This window comes from Antechinus flavipes, chromosome 1 (genome assembly GCF_016432865.1).
Source record: "Antechinus flavipes isolate AdamAnt ecotype Samford, QLD, Australia chromosome 1, AdamAnt_v2, whole genome shotgun sequence".
Lineage (NCBI taxonomy): Eukaryota > Metazoa > Chordata > Mammalia > Dasyuromorphia > Dasyuridae > Antechinus > Antechinus flavipes.
In genome coordinates, this window is record NC_067398.1 from 335,271,969 (window position 1) to 335,288,958 (window position 16,990).

Here is a 16,990-nt window from a genome sequence, read left to right on the forward strand (position 1 = left end):
CACACACACACACACACACACACACACACACACACTCTCCATCTCATTTTCCAACTGTACTCAGAGGACACTAATCAAGTCAATAGTACCAGTGATTCTGAAAATGATTTGGAAATGGTATGTAAACTGTGCTATCTCACTATTCTCATGACTTCTCATATCAGACTCCTTTTCCTGGCCACCCTTTCCCCTATCCTAAAATTTTCCTCTATTAGAATTTTAAAAATTCATCAAGTGCAAGCTATTATTCTATTTGCATCCCTTGTACAAAACAGTCCCCGATACATAATAAGCAAGGTTTTCATCAATTCATAGTATATCCAATTATGTGGAAACCAAAACAAGAATTTAAAATAAACGAGAATTACCTACAAAAATACAAAATACAGAATAGGTAATACAAATAATCCAATATGAAGAAATGAAGCTGAATTAGCTACACAAAGAATGTAAGAGTGAGTCAACATGCAAAAGAAATTAACAAACAATACAAAACCAAGAGTCACTTCCCAGGAGATAAGCAGTCAAGAGTCATTTCTCCCTCTAAAAGGTCTCCCCTAAACATCTAATCCCTTTGCTCTATTCACAAAGATAACACTTTATTTAAGGCCTCCATTAACTTTCAGCAAGACTATTGCCTCAACCAGAACCCTGCCTTCTAATTGGTTGCCCTGTAAAAGCTTTCCCTTCTTCTTAATGCTCAACATAGATCTCAGTGATCTTTTATCTATGTTTCCCTAAGCACAAATATGAGCAAGTCACTCCCCTACTCAATAAACTCCAAACATTCTTTATTGTCTCTAGGTCAAAATATAAACACCTGATTTTTAAAGCGTTTTACAAGCTGACCAAATACTATTTTTCCTGCTTCATTACACATTACTCCCTTTCCTACACCTATGTTCCAGCTAACTTAGTCTTTTCTGAGTTCCTCCCACATGACACTCCATCTCCAAACTCATTACCTATTAATTGGTTGTCCAGCATGCCTAAAACGCACCCCCTTTTTCACCTTTATCACAAAGAGACCCTCTTTTCCTTCAAGAGGCAACTCAAAAGCCTTTATTGATCCCCCAAATACAATAAATAAGATGGTCAGTTGACACAGTGGATATACACTGTTGGGCTTGAAGTGAAGACATTAACTTCAAATCCTGCCTCAGATGGGAAGCAAGTCATTTAAATATTCTGTGCCCCAGCTTCTTCATCTATAAAATGGGAATAATATTATCTACCTCCCATAATTATTATAAGAATCAAATGAGATAACATGTAAATTGCTTTGTAAATATTAAACATTAAATAAATGCTACATATGTTGAAAAGGCTGTACAGTCAAACATACTATAAATATAGTATAAACAATATATACAGCAATATATTGATGAAGCTGTTAATTGGTTCAACCAACAATTTGGAATTATTCAAAGTGACTAATGTGTTTTAAACTCAAATAGAAAGTCCCATATATACTAAAATATACTTTAAAAGAACTTTTTTTGGTAGTAAAAAACTAGGAACAAAGTAGATAATCCAGGAATGACTAAACAGAGGCTCACAACTATAACAGAATTTTGCTACATTGTAAAAAAATGACCTTAAAAAAAATTTTTTTTTTTTTAAAGGGAGAAGAAAGGAGTCAAAATGGCTGAGAAAAGGCAAGGACCAGTCTGAATGCTCTCAAATTCCCCTCCAGACAACTATAAATAACACCTCAAAATGAATTCTGTTGCAGCAGAGCCCACAAAAGGATAAGGTAAAACAATTTTCCTGCCCAATTAAACTTAGAAGACAGTAGGAAAGGTCTGTCAAACTGGGTGAAAGTCAAATAGGGTCCAGAGTAGACAATTCACCAGGAAGCCAGCAAGGCAACTAAATTGGAAGACAACAACTTTCAGAGCTCTCAGTCCAGGGACAGTAAAGGGATCAGAAGATAACAAGGGTCCCTTTACTTGCATTAGGTGTAGTCTGTTGCCTCCATGTCCATATATAGATCTGGGTAGCAGTCCTAGGTCGAAGACCCAGGGCAAAAAGGAACAACAGTTTGTGGCTACAGGAGTTTGTTTGTGGTCACAGTTTGAGGTCACAGTTTCAGAGCACAAAAGTGTATTTGTGGTCACTCACATACCAGACCACAGGCTAGAAGAGTAGTAAACACATCTCTCCTTAGATCTTATCACGTTGGGAGAACTGAAAACTTACAGAACCCCAGAACAAGCTCTGGAAATAGCTGCACCAAAAAAACCCAAAATTTGGGACAGTGTCTCTTCCACCCTGGGAGCAAAATCCAACTTTATCAAAAAAGTTACAAGTCAAGAAATAGGCTGGAAAAATAAGCAAATAAAAGAAAAAAGACCAGTTGGTCATAGAAAGTTATTATGATGATAAGGAAGATCAAAACACAAACTCAGAAAAAGATAAAGTCAGAAATGCTACATCCAAAGCCCCAAAAGAAAAATATGAATTAGTCTTAAGGTCAAAAATAATTCCTAGAAAAATTCTTGGTGTGAAAGAGCTCAGAATTGGTTCAAAAAGGAAATAACATACAAACTCAAATGAGTATAGAAATCTATTAATCTTAATCTAAAGGAAAGGAGGAGAAGGAGTTTAAAAAAAAATAGGGGATGGGTTAAAATAAAGGAAAATAGACTGGGAGATGGGGTAGCAGAAGCAAAACACTTCTGAGGACGATCAGGGTGAAAGAAAAGAGTGATACAGTGTTAAGAAGGAAGGAAGAGAATAGAATGGAGGAAAATATACAGTAATCAAAAAAATACAGTAATGTGAAATATTATCTCTGATAAAGGCCTCATTTCTCAAATATATAAAATTGAGTAAAATTTATAAAAATTAGAGCCATTTTGAAAGGTGGTTTCCTCTGAGTGAGAGCCCAGTGATTCTGAAGTCCAGTAGAATCTTTGAAAGCTTTGCTTGGTGGACTCCAGTCCAGAGGAGGACCAGCTAGCTAGCTGCATGAAGGGACCCAAGGATTGCCCTTCACCACTGTCCACTTTTAAAACATATATATTGTAGTCCGGTATGATTGAAATTGTACAAAATGACCCAAACTGTAGAACCATATGACGTGTATCTTCTCCATTTGAAGGCATCTTCCAAACCTTAGTGTTTTTTAAATAAAAGCTGGCTTTTCAGGAGTATAATGTATGCACTACTGTTCTATAATGATATATGTGTGTGGTTTTTTTATGAGTGTAGGTCTTAAATTTGAAAATAATGTACCAGTGTAGACTAGTGAGATAGTATGTAAAAGTGATCTCTGCTGTATATAGTAAATCTGACTAAATAAAGTCTGTATATCCTCCCTCCAAAATAAATAAATAAAAATAAAAATTAGAGCCATTCCCCAATTGAGAAATGGTCAAAGAATAGAAACAGGCACTTTTCAGATAAAATAAATCTATTAGTTATTTGGAAAAAATGTTCTAGAGATCATTGCTGATTAGAGAAATGCAAATTAAAGCAACTCGAAAGAGTCACTCCAGGACCTATCAGATTAGGTAATATGACAGAAAAAAGAAAATGAGAAAATGTTGGAGAGGATGGGGAAAACTGAGACCCTAATGCTCTAATGGTAAAGTCATGAACTGATTCAACCATTCTGGATCCAACCATATTCAAAAGGCTTTCAAACTGTGAAAGAACATTATTACATCTATATCGCAAAGAGATTAAAAACAAAAAGCACAAAAATATTTCTAGTAGCTCTTTCTGTGCTGGCATAATATTTGAAATTGAGAACCTAGCAATGAAAAAAGGGTGAACAAATTATGTTATTATGATTGTAATGAAATACTATAACAAATAAAAAACAGGATACTCTCAGAAAAACTGAGACTTACATGAACTAATGAAAACTGAAATGAGCTGAACCAGAAAAACACTTTAAGCAGTAACAGCAATTTTGTACTATGATAAATTGTTAGTGACTTAGCTATTCTCAGCAATACAATGATTCAAGACAATTCTGAAGGATTTTGAAAAATGCTATCCATCTTCAGAGAAAGAATAGAATGGAGTCTGAATGAAGATCAAAGCATTTTTTCCCCCACTTTATTTTTCTTGGGGTTTTTTTGGTCTGTGTTTTCTTTCACAACATGCTGATATGGAAATACGTTATACAAATATAACCTATATCAAATTGCTTGAAAGAAGAGGAAAGGAAGGGAAGGAGATAATTTGGAACTCAAAATTTGAATGTTAAAATTTATATTTACATGTCAATTGAGGAAAAAATACAAATTTTTTAAAAGTAAAAAAAAAATTCATAAACATTATTAGACAGGAACTGAAGCAAAGTGAGTCAGACTAGAAAAACAATATACCCAAGGACTATAATAATGCAATTATAAAGGACAAATATATCTAATTATATAATGACCTCAAATAAGAGATGAGAAAATTCTACTCTCTCTTATCTTTGCTGAGATTATAGTTGTGAAACACTACATATAACTGTCAGGCAATTTATCTGTCAACTTAGAAGTTAAGTCCTACTAAAATCCCAAGACATGTCTTGGAATACATGACAGAGAACATTCCAAAATTTGTCAACTTCAATAACTGCTAATTAACTGTTAATTAACACTGACAAAAAGGATGCTACAAGAGGGAATCTAGAAAGCACCACTAAAGATTATTTAGAAAGTTTTGGGCTACTTTGGAAAGCAATTTGGAATTACACAGACAAACTGACTAAAACATCTATACCCTTTGACCCAAAGATTCCATTGTTTTGTTTATACTCCAAGAAAGGTATCAGTAAGAAAAAAGTCCCCACATACTCCAAAATATTTATAGCACCACTTTTTGTGATAGCTAAGAAGTGGAAACAAAGTAAATGCCCATCAATTGAGGAATGGCTAAACAAATTGTGTTACATGAATATAATAGAATATTACTCTGCTATAAGTAATAGTGTGCACAGTAAATGCAGAGAAATGTGGAAATACACATATGAACTATATGAACTGATACACAGTGAGGTAAACAGAGCCAAGAAAATAATGTACACAGTGACTATAACAATTTAAATGCAAAGAATGGCACAGCAAAAAAACAAAAGTAAAAGAAACAAAATTATAAAGATCAAGCAGGACCCAAATGAAGAAGGATGTGAAAATACGCCTAACCTATTCCTTCACAGAAGTGCAAGGTTCAGTGGTTTACACACTGCATATATTTCATACTTTTTCAATGTATCAATCAGTAGTGCTTTTGTTCCTCTCTAAAAAATTACCAATTGTCATATGGAATGAGTCTCTGGGAGGGGGGAGGAAGGATAACTATGATAATACAGGAAACAGAAAATATCAATAAAAACTTTTAAAAAATACTCTCCAATTGCCTCAGTAAAAAAAAAAAAAAGCGAAAAAAAAATAATAATAATAGATAAATATTGAGTGAATGAAAAAAAAGTTTTGGGCAAGATACTTGAATAGGGATACAGGGAGTGCTTTATTCACTGTTGCTGATCAAAGAAAAGGACTTAAAAGAGAAAGGAAGTTCTCCAATTGATAAATGGTCAAAGGATATGAACAGACAATTCTCAGACAAAGAAATTGAAACTATTTATAGACATATGAAAATATGCTCCAAATCATTATTAATCAGAGAAATGCAAATTAAGACAACTCTGAGATACCACTACACACCTGTCAGATTGGCTAGAATGACAGGGAAAGATAATGGGGAATGTTGGAAGGGATGTGGGAAAACTGGGACACTGATACATTGTTGGTGGAATTGTGAACACATCCAGCCATTCTGGAGAGCAATTTGGAACTATGCTCAAAAAGTTATCAAACTGTGCATACCCTTTGATCCAGAGTGTTTCTACTGGGCTTATATCCCAAAGAGATACTAAAGAAGGGAAAGGGACCTGTATGTGCCAAAATATTTGTGGCAGCCCTGTTTGTAGTGGCCAGAAACTGGAAACTGAGTGGATGCCCATCAATTGGAGAATGGTTGAGTAAATTGTGGTATATGAACGTTATGGAATATTATTGTTCTGTAAGGAATGACCAGCAGGATGAATACAGAGAGGACTGGTGAGACTTACATGAACTGATGCTGAGTGAAATGAGCAGAACCAGGAGATCATTATATACCTCAACAATGATACTGTTTGAGGATGTATTCTAATGGAAGTGGATCTCTTGATCAAGGATGGACAGAAGCAACTACACCCAAAGAAAGAACACTGGGAAATGAATATAAACTGCTTGCATTTTTGTTTTTCTTCCTGGGTTATTTATACCTTCTGAATCCAATTCTCTCTGTGCAACAAGAAAACTGTTCAGTTCTGCACACATATATTGTATCTAGCATATGCTGTAACCTATTTAACATGTAAAGGACTGCTTGCCATCTAGGGGAGGGGGTAAAGGGAGGGAGGGGAAAAATCGGAACAGAAGTGAGTGCAAGGGATAATGCTATAAAAAATTACCCTGGCATGGGTTCTGTCAATAAAAAGTTATTTTTTAAAAAAAAGAGAGAGAGAAAGGAAGATTTGGGAAATGAACTAATGAGAATGGTACTGGAAAATGTTTTTTTAAACTTCGGAACATGGTTTAAAATATGGTAATTATGGGCTCTTAGCTAGAGAGAAAAGAGAAAAGGGCTGGTAAAGGTATATTTGTCTAGTCTTGAAAATCTAAGCAAAGTTGGGTGTGGTGACACACACTTAAGAGTCCATGCGAACCAGATGACTTAGGGATTTCTGAAATGTAATCAGGCTATAGCTAATCCAGTGTTTGCTCTAAGCCTAGAACCAATATGATGTCCCTCAGGAGCAGAAAGACACAAGCTTCCTGAGGGGAAAACTGGCCCAGAATAGAAAAACAGGGAAGCTTCTATGCCAATCAGTATTAAGATTAGGCCCATAAACACCTGCTGCACTTCTAATCATAAGACAGGAAAAGCCTATCTCAGATAAAATAAATAACAAACAAAACTAATCAAAAAGGATATAAAGTAAAATGGAGGGAGAAAATTAACCAGACATATCAAAACTCAAAATCATAATCTATAACATAAAAAGAGTAAACATTAGAAATACTCAGATAGCCTCAGCTGTTATAAAACAAAGCACTAAGTATTATCAACAAACTGGATAAATGAACCATAGGCAAAGAAACTAATTTGAATTCATATGTATCACTGAAACTTGGATGAAAGCAATCCATTAGTGGAATATGGTTCTGAAAGATTTTTCTTATATAAAAGAAAAAAGACAGGTAAAACAAAGGAACTATACTCATGTGAAGAAATCTAGAAGCCAGAGAAAGATAGGATAGTGAAGAGCAACATAGGCAGAAACAAAAATGGAATGATATAGAAAGAAATACATGAGTTCATGAAAAATACTGTAAGCATAGAGGCATGCTGTAGTAGTGAAATTCAATAATAAAATAGGAACTTCGATAATCAAAAAAATGCTAGACTGAGTCAAAGTAGCAGTTAGAGCACTCTAACAATTTCTTAGCTTGTTTTAAAGTAAATTCCACCTTTAAAACACTAGAGAAACCGAGGGAAACTTCAATTCTGGACCTAATTAACCAACAATGTTATCAAAATGAAAATGATGAAAACCTCAAAGGAAGTGACAACTTGAGTTTAGAATTTATGAAAGAGTAAAAAAAAAAAAGTCAAGTATATTATAAACCTTTTATTTGAGAAGAGATTTCCAAGGGTTCAGAGACAGGATAATTAGGAACCAATAGATTAAAAATATATAAGAGAAGTCATTCCAGGAGGAAGGGAAGCATCTAAGAAATTGTGCTCTGAAGACACAAAGAGAAATAACTATAATGAAGCTATCTTTGTGATAGGAAGCTATCTAAAAGAAACAAATGTAGACATACAGAGTACCAACCATCTCAGATTTATAGAAGACACATTCTGAACATGGGAAGAAGAGTAAGTAAAAAAGGAAAGAATGCAAAATCATGACACAATTTTTTAAAGATAATGTCAGAAGCACTGAAACTCAGAATGAGCTACTGCTGCTAAGGAATACTTAGAACAAAAAAAAAAGTTAAAAATTAATTGAAATTTTAAAGCACAAGATAAAAAATCACTGCACAAGGTACATAGGACAATGATAACTATATGTTGACAAACAATTTCTTGTACTATTTCTTTGGCTACATTAGAGATATAAGATAGATTACAATACAGTTAGGTAAATTTAGAACACTGAAAGGGTAGTTACTAAAGGACTGATACAATCTTAGAAGGTTTCCAGGGATGTACTTAAGGGATCTGTATTGATCGCAATACTTTTAAATATTTTTATCAATGACTTACCAATTATCAAATTTGTAGAAGACACAATGAAGGACAATTAACATAAGATGATAGCCTTAAAAATATCTCAAGGCTAAAACACTGGACCCAAACCTCCTAAGATGAAAAGTTAATAGGAAGAAAGTCACTATACCATAATTGTGTAACCATATGAGGTTAAGAATGTTAGACTTCGAACAGTATTTTTCAAACCATGCAATATGCCACAAGGGTAGATCCTTTTAGGGGGCATAATGAAGCAATGAAAGTTGCTAGATATTTTCAATTACAACTCCTAAATAAATACATTTTTCCCCCTCCCCCCCGCCTTTTCCAATGAAAATACAGTTCAAATAAAGTCAATAAAAATGAAACCAACATAGCTTATTTACTCCAACTGATAGTGCAGGTAAGGTAGCAATTACTTAACATAGTAGAAACAAAGTCAAATTTGAATGGGTACATGAATTGTGTCAGCACACTCTCTGCTGCATTTGAACATGAAATGTGAAACACAAAGTTAAAAATGTTTATATGGAAGTTAAAAGTACAATAATATCTGTTACAATCTTCAATATCATTCACTTTGATAAAGACAATGGATTAAGTTGGATTCAAAAAATAATATTCAATTTTTAAAAAATTGGAATATTTGAGAATGATTATAAATAATAGTTTTTCAGTAAGTAAATTTAGAAAAGGAATAAATGTAAAACAAGTTCAAAAAACTAACTTTGCCAGTACAAGATAATAAAAGATTACCTAGAATCCTAAAAGATTGGGGGAAAAGAGAAAGATGTTAAGAGAATGAGAGCTGCAACATGAGTCAACTGTGTGAGTGTGATTATATAGCGAGAAATGTCTAGTAATCCTAGCCTGAACTGAGAAGAATAATGACTGGAACCAGATCTGCTCAACTCTGTCTGGTAAGAACATATATAGAGAATCACACTCCATTCTGGGGGTCTTAACTTACAAACAGCATTGATCATCTGGAGAACGTCCAAAGAGAACCAAAAGAATAAAGAGCCTTAAGTTCATACCATCAAGTACAGGTAAGAGAACTAGAGACATCCCCCCCCCCCCCCAAAAAAAATATTTATTATTGTTCGGTAAGAAATGACCAACAGGATGATTTCAGAAAAGCCTGGAGAGACTTACATGAACTGATGCTGAGTGAAATGAGCAGGACCAGGAGATCATTATATACTTCAACAACAATACTATATGATGATCAATTCTGATGGACCTGGCCATCTTCAGCAATGAGATGAACCAAATCAGTTCCAATGGAACAGTAATGAACTGAACCAGCTACACCCAGCAAAAGAACTCTGGGAGATGACTAAGAACCATTACATAGAATTCCCAATTCTTATATTTTTGCACGCCTGCATTTTTGATTTCCTTCACAGGCTAATTGTACAATATTTCAAAGTCTGATTCTTTTTGTACACAAAATAACGGTTTGGACATGTATACTTATTCTGTATTTAATTTATACTTTAACATATTTAACATGTATTGATCATCCTGCCATCTGGGGGGGGGGGGGAAGGAGGGGAAAAACTGGAACAAAAGGTTTGGCAATTGTCAATGGGTAATAAAATTACCCATGCATATAACTTGTAAATAAAAAGCTATTAAAAAAATTTTTTTAAAGTATTTACATTGTTCTCCAATTAATTGAATTGCTTTCATATAGAAGGAAGCAGAACAAGAAGAAATGTAAAAAGTTAGGACATATTTAAGCTTTATCTAAAGAAAAACTAACGCTTGGTACTTTCCAAACATAAATAGGCTACCATAGAAAGTAAAAGTTTCCCTTCACTAAATAAAGGATCTAAAGGATCCTGGCCACTTGGCCAGGAATGCAGTAGAAGAAATTTGGTCTGAGATTCAGGTTGGGTTAGCTGGTCTCTGAGCCTCCACCCAACTCTAATTATGGAAAATAGTTTTTATTTAGTCAATATTTTTGTCAAGAATGACACATTTTAAATTATTCTTTAAGGTTTACAAAATGTTTTCCTCAAATTGACTGTAAAATAGGTAATGCTTATGTTAATATACAGATATATATATATATATTATACATATATATATATGTTAATATGTAGATTTTTATACTTCTTTTATAGTGCTTCACAGACAACTGCATTTTTTACAAATGGAAGGTTCAGGGTTGCACTAGTTGGTGCAGTAAATAGAGCATCAAGCCCTGAAGTCAGGAGGACCTCGGTTCAAATCTGACCTCAGACACTTAACACTTCCTAGCTCTGTGACCTTGGGCAAGTCACTTAAACCCAATTGCTTCAAAAAGAAAACAAAAACAAACAAAACAAAAAACTGAAGGTTCCTGGCAACCCTACATCAAGGGTATGGCCCCATTTTTCCAACAATACATGCACACAGCCCTGTTTGTAGTGGCTAGAAGCTGGAAAATGAATGGATGCCCATCAATTGGAGAATGGTTGAGTAAACTGTGGTATATGAACGTTATGGAATATTATTGTTCTGTAAGGAATGACCAGCAGGATGAATACAGAGTGGACTGGCGAGACTTACATGAACTGATGCTAAGTGAAATGAGCAGAACAAGGAGATCATTATATACCTCAACAACGATACTGTTTGAGGATGTATTCTGATGGAAGTGGATCTCTTCAATAAAGAGAGCTAACTCAGTTTCAATTGATCCAAGGATGGACAGAAGCAGCTACACCCAAAGAAAGAACACTGGGAAATAAATATAAACTGCTTGCATTTTTGTTTTTTTTCCCGGGTTATTTATACCTTCTGAATCCAATTCTCCCTGTGCAACAAGAAAACTGTTCGGTTCTGCACACATATATTGTATCTAGGATATACTGTAACCTATTTAACATGTAAAGGACTGCTTGCCATCTGGGAGAGGGGGTGGAGGGAGGGAGGGGAAAAATCAGAACAGAAGTGAGTGCAAGGGATAATGCTGTAAAAAATTACCCTGGCATGGGTTCTATCAATAAAAAGTTATTAAAAGTTTAAAAAAAAAAAAAACACCAATACATGTACACATGTTGTCTGTGTCTGATTTTAGTAATTCTTGCAATATAAAAATTTTTTCATTATTAATACATCAGTTTTGATGATCTGTGACCAATAATCTTTGATGTTACAATTGTAATTGTTCTTAGTGAAGAACTAAGCCCATATAAATATTATGTATGTTCTGACTGTTCTACCAACTGCTATTCCTGTCTCTCTCCCTCTCCTTGGGCCTCCCTATTTCCTGAGGAACAAGAATAATGAAATCAGGTCAAATAATAACCCTCCAATGACTTCTGGGTGTGCAAGTGAAAGAAGGGACAATTGAAGCTTCATTATCTTATTTTAGGAAAATTGATACAGCCACCCCAACCTTCAGTAACCACTACTCTGATTAGTCAGTAGCCATCAACATCAAAGCAAGACCCTCCACCAGTAAAAAGATTACAATTCACTGAAGGCTCAGATGGTTAGCAGTTGTTAACAATAAAGGATTTCTTTATTAAGGTATGTACACTGGTTTGATGAAGTGGGATGTTTTGTTTTGTTTTTAACATAATATGTTGCTTTTTTTTTTTTTTTTTTTTGCTGAGGCAATTGGGATTAAGTGACTTGCCCAGGGTCACACAGCAAGGAACTGTTAAGTGTCTGAGGCCAGATTTAAATTCAAGTCCTCCTGACTTCAGGGCTGGTGCTCAATCCACTGAGCTACCTAGTTACGCCCTACTATTGCAGTCTTAAAAGACCACAATATGGTGTAAACATAACTTTTCTATCCACTGGGGAAATGAAAAAATTCTTGTGAATAGCTTACTTTATGGAGATATTTACTTTATTGAGATTTACTATGGTAGCCTAGAACAAAGCCCACAGTACGCCTGTACTTCTTTTTACTTATAAAGAAACTACTAAGGGGCAGTCCAGAATGAACTTGGATTTATTTCAAGACCAATATTATTTGCATTAAACCAGAAGTGGTGCAAACTAAGGCATTTTGCTGCCCAAAGAAATTACAGATTAACTGAGAAAGTTTAACAAAAAAATGAAAAATGCAAAACAAAGTAGAAAACAGTAATTTGTCATTTTCTAAGTCAATATGAAGCCCATAGGGATCTGTTTCTATTTAAATTAGATACCACTGCACCAGACCACTATTGATCTTTGTAATCAAAAGGCCATGTATTAATAAGCATACTAATGGAGGTTCAAATGCATGAAACATAAGTTGTTGAGAACAAAATGAAAATCGAAGAGGTAAGGGATCTGCTCTAGAAAAACAAGAAATCTAAATACAGATCTCCATGATAAATGAGATACTCAGGTGGCAAAGAGACTAATCTCTTGGCCTTTTGTAAAATAAAGAAGGGGCAATGGGGGAAGAAGGGAGGAAAAAAAGGGACAAAGGACACTAAATAATCTCTAAAGGTGCTGACCACTTAATACTAAATTACATAGAAATGCATTTCAAAGCTAAGAGTGAGTTCCTAGAATTACAGGATTATACAGCTAAAGCTAAAAGGGACCCCAGAAACCATTAAATCTAAGTCCCCTGTATGTGCAAAAATGTTTGTGGCAGCCCTTTTTATAGTGGCTAGAAACTGGAAATTGAATGGATACCCATCAATTGGAGAATGGCTAAATAAATTGTGGCATATGAATGTTATGGAATATTATTGTTCTGTAAGAAATGACCAGAAGGATGATTTCAGAAAGACCTGGAGAGACATATATGAACTGATGCTGAGTGAAATGAGCAGAACCAGGAAAGCATTATACACTTCAACAACAATACTATATGATCAGTTCTGGTGGACATGGCTCTCTTCAACAATGAGATGAACCAATCAGTTCCAGTTGTTCAATAATGAAGAGAACCAGCTACACCCAGCAAAAGAACTCTGGGAAATGAGTATGGACCACAACATAGCATTTCTACTCCTTCTGTTATCGTCCGCTTGCATTTTTGTTTTCCTTCTCAGGTTATTTTTACTTTATTTCTAAATCTGATTTTTCTTGTGCAACAAGATAACTGTATAAATATGTATACATATATTGCATTTAACATATACTTTAACATATTTAACATGTATGGGTCTACTTGCCATCTAGGGGAGCGGTGGGGGGAAGGAGGGGAAAAGTTGGAACAGAAGGTTTTGCAAGGGTCAATGCTGAAAAATTACACATGTATATATGTCTTGTAAATAAAAAGCTATAATTTTTAAAAATAAAAATAAAATAAAATAAAAAATTTAAATCCCACATTTGACAGATGAGGAAACCAAAATCCAAAGAGATTAAGGGATTTGCCAAAGATCATGGAAGTAGATGGAAAACCTGGAATTCAAACTCAGGTTTCTTAATTTTAATCTAGCATTCTTTCTACCAGGCCACTCTGCTTCTGTGGAATTAATTATACTCTAGAATTTAAGTCTAGGTCTATTATATTTTATTCAAAAGGCTTCATTTAAAAATTTCTTGGGTTTCACATTTGCTTCAGAGCTCAGGAATTTTCCCCTCAACACCAAAAAGGAAAAATACAGCTCCTCCTTTAAAACTAGTATGGGGTAATTGTGGCAAATAAACAAGAATTCTCCTCTAATCCTATGGCAAACCATTTAATTAACCTTCTGAGGTACTTCACAGGCTCTATTAAACTTCCTATTTATCCTTAGGTACACAGCATTATAAAAACTAAGATTTTCATCTGGAAGGGATCAGAAAGGTCAGATCTACTTTTGTTAAGCACCACCCACCCCCTTCATTTTAAAGAGAAGGAAACTTTAAGTTTAAATTACTTATTCAAAGTAACACATGTAAGAAGGAATTCAAACAATTCATCTCTTTCACTTTACTATGTTTTCTGGTAAATGGTTATGTTCCTTAATAAAATAAACATATAAAATTTTAGCCTAAAGAGAGCCTTAGAAATAGTTTATAATTTCTTCATTTTATAAAATAAATGGATGCTCAAAGAGTGACTTGCCTTATTTCAAGAACTCTTAACTATTTATATTCACATATGAAAACAGCAAGTAAAAGAATTCACTCAGTGCTTAGAAGTGGTTGTATCCAATTCCTTTAATAAAGACATCAATTCTCCAAATAGTGTTTCAGAGGCTTCCATAAAGCTTACTCTGTACAGTCATAAACAATTCCTTCCCCCAAAGACTGCCTTTGCTTTATATTTCCTTTGGCACTTACAATAGTACATGAATTGCTTGGGACAAAGTAAGATAATCGAATCTATTAGTTTACATAATAAACTTTGGGAATTATTTACATCTTTAAAAAACTTTCAAAATACAATGTCTTTTTTTTTTACTGTAATAATTATTTTTTATGGGATTTGGCACTGAATTCACAAGATTTTGAAATATTTTTAATTCTTCATCTTCAAACCATTTGAGTCACATTAGCTGTTAAATAAACTTTGTTTTTGTTTTTTCCCTCTTCAAATCTTCAAATCTAATATTGATCATAGATTGATCTCTATCTTTTGGATAGATTTCTCAATTCTTCATAACATAGATGGGACACGGTCATGTTTCAGTATTTCATACCAATTAGGAATTCCTGTAATTCTGAAACAATTCTGCTTCTCACTATATATATATAGTAGTCAGAATTCATCATTACCTTAACAGAGTCAAGACTTCAAAGCCCTCTGGAAATAAAATACCCAATATATGCTTCTGGGTTGATGTCTTAGTCTGGTAAAGATGTTCAGATCTTACAGGCCCAGAGAGTGGTTTTAATACAACCCTGAAAAAGTTTCAGAGCCAAGATGTCAGAGAAAATACAGAGCCTCATCTAAACTCTCCCAAATTCCCCTCTAAACAATTTTAAATAATGCCTCAAAACAAAATTTGGAGAAACAGAACTTACAAAAGAATAAGGTGAAACAATTTTCCAGCCCAAGATAATTAAGGTCAACAGGAAAGGCCTATTGCACTGGGGTAAAAGTGGAGATCATTCAAGCAGAGGCTAAGCCCCAGCAAAACAGCAACAGCTTCCCCAGGAGATAAAGAGGTCAGATTATAGGAATCCATTTGCTGGAACTGGGCACAGAACTCTGTTGCACTGTCAATTCTAAGTCACATTCCCAGGATGAAAAGGAATATTAGCACATCAGAGCTTGTGGCTGCAGGAGATGGGGATGCCAGGTAACAGTTCCAGGGCAGAAAGGAACAATTGTGGTCACACACACACACACCAGGCCACAAAGCAGGAAAGTAGTAAACAAGAGGAGAACCAGCATTTGTGGCTATAAAGGAACAAGGTCCCATCTTAAGTAAAGACTAGAGCACAGGCAGGGAGAGCAGTGACCATACTTTTCCTTAGATCACACCATCTTAGGAGAATTGAAAATTCAGACGCCAGAACTAGCTCTAAAAATGGCTGCACCAAAAACCCAAAGACTGAGATGTGTTCCCTCTATCTAGGAGTAAAACCCAACTTTAACTTAATATTAAAAATCAAGAAATAGGCTGGGGAAAATGAGAAAACAACAATAACAAAAATCCTGACCACAGAAAGATACTATGGTGACAAGGAAGATCAAAACACAAACTGAATAGAAGACAAGAAAGTCAAAACTGCTACATCAAAGCTTCAAATTAAAAGAGGAATTGGTCTGAGGACTCCAAAAAGAATTCCTGGAAGAGTTCAAAAAGAGTTTTAAAAATTCAAATAAGAAAGGTGGAGGAAAAATTTAGAAAAGAAATGAGTGATATAAGAAAAATCATGGGGAAAAAGTCAACAGCTTGGCAAAGGAAGCATAAAAAACATACTGAAGAAAATAACACCTCAAAAAAACCCAGAATAGACCAAATGGTAAAAAAAAACTCAAAAATCCACTGAAGAGAAGACTGCCTTAAACAGAATTAGCCAAATGGGAAAAAAAAAAAAAATGTACAAAAATTCACTGAAGAAAAGAATTCCTTAAAAAGCAGAATTATCCAAATAAAAGGAAGTACCAAAAGCTCAATAAAGAAAATAATTCCTTAAAAATTAGAATTTGGTCAGATCTAAACAACTGGAAAAATATTAAGTGCTCTTGGACAGGTTGAGCAAATATAATAAAGATGGCAATACTACCTAATCTATTTATTTAGTGCTACACCATCAAACTTCCAAGAAACTGCTGATCTAGAAAAAATAACAATAAAATTCATCTGGAAGAAAAGGTCAAGAATTTCAAGGGAACAAATGGGGGGGAAAAAAAAATCAAATGAAGATGGCCTAGCTGTACCAGACCTAAAACTATATTATAAAGTAGCAGTCATCAAAACCATTTGGTACTGGCTAAGAAATAGACTAGTTGATCAGTGGAATAGGTTAGGTTCACAGGACAAAATAGTCAATTAACTACAGCAATCTAGTGTTTGACAAACCTAAAAGCCCCACCTTTTGGAATAAGAATTCACTATGTGACACAAACTGTTGGGAAAATTGGAAACTAGTATAGCAGAAACTAGGCATTCACCCACACTTAACTCCGTACACCAAAATAAGGTCAAAATGGGTTCATGATCTAGGCATAAAGAATGAGATTATAAATAAACTGGCAGAACATAGGATAGTTTACCTCTCAGAACTATGGAGGAGGAAGGAATTTGTGACCAAAGAAGAACTAGAAATCATTATTGATCACAAAATA

At 34.4% G+C, this 16,990-nt stretch overlaps 1 protein-coding gene across 5 annotated transcripts in view; it reads right to left on the reverse strand.

Moving 5' to 3' along the window:
- Positions 1–16,990, reverse strand: part of PDPK1 (3-phosphoinositide dependent protein kinase 1) — a 135,181-nt gene that overhangs the window by 92,205 nt on the left and 25,986 nt on the right. Inside the window, exon 1 of one of the 5 annotated variants that reach the window (XM_051968571.1) lies at positions 14,968–15,055. The exons of the other annotated variants lie outside the window; for them this stretch is intronic. The gene's annotated coding sequence lies outside the window, so the exon portion shown is untranslated. Of the gene's footprint in view, positions 1–14,967; positions 15,056–16,990 lie in introns of those variants that run through there. 5 annotated transcript variants of the gene reach the window in all.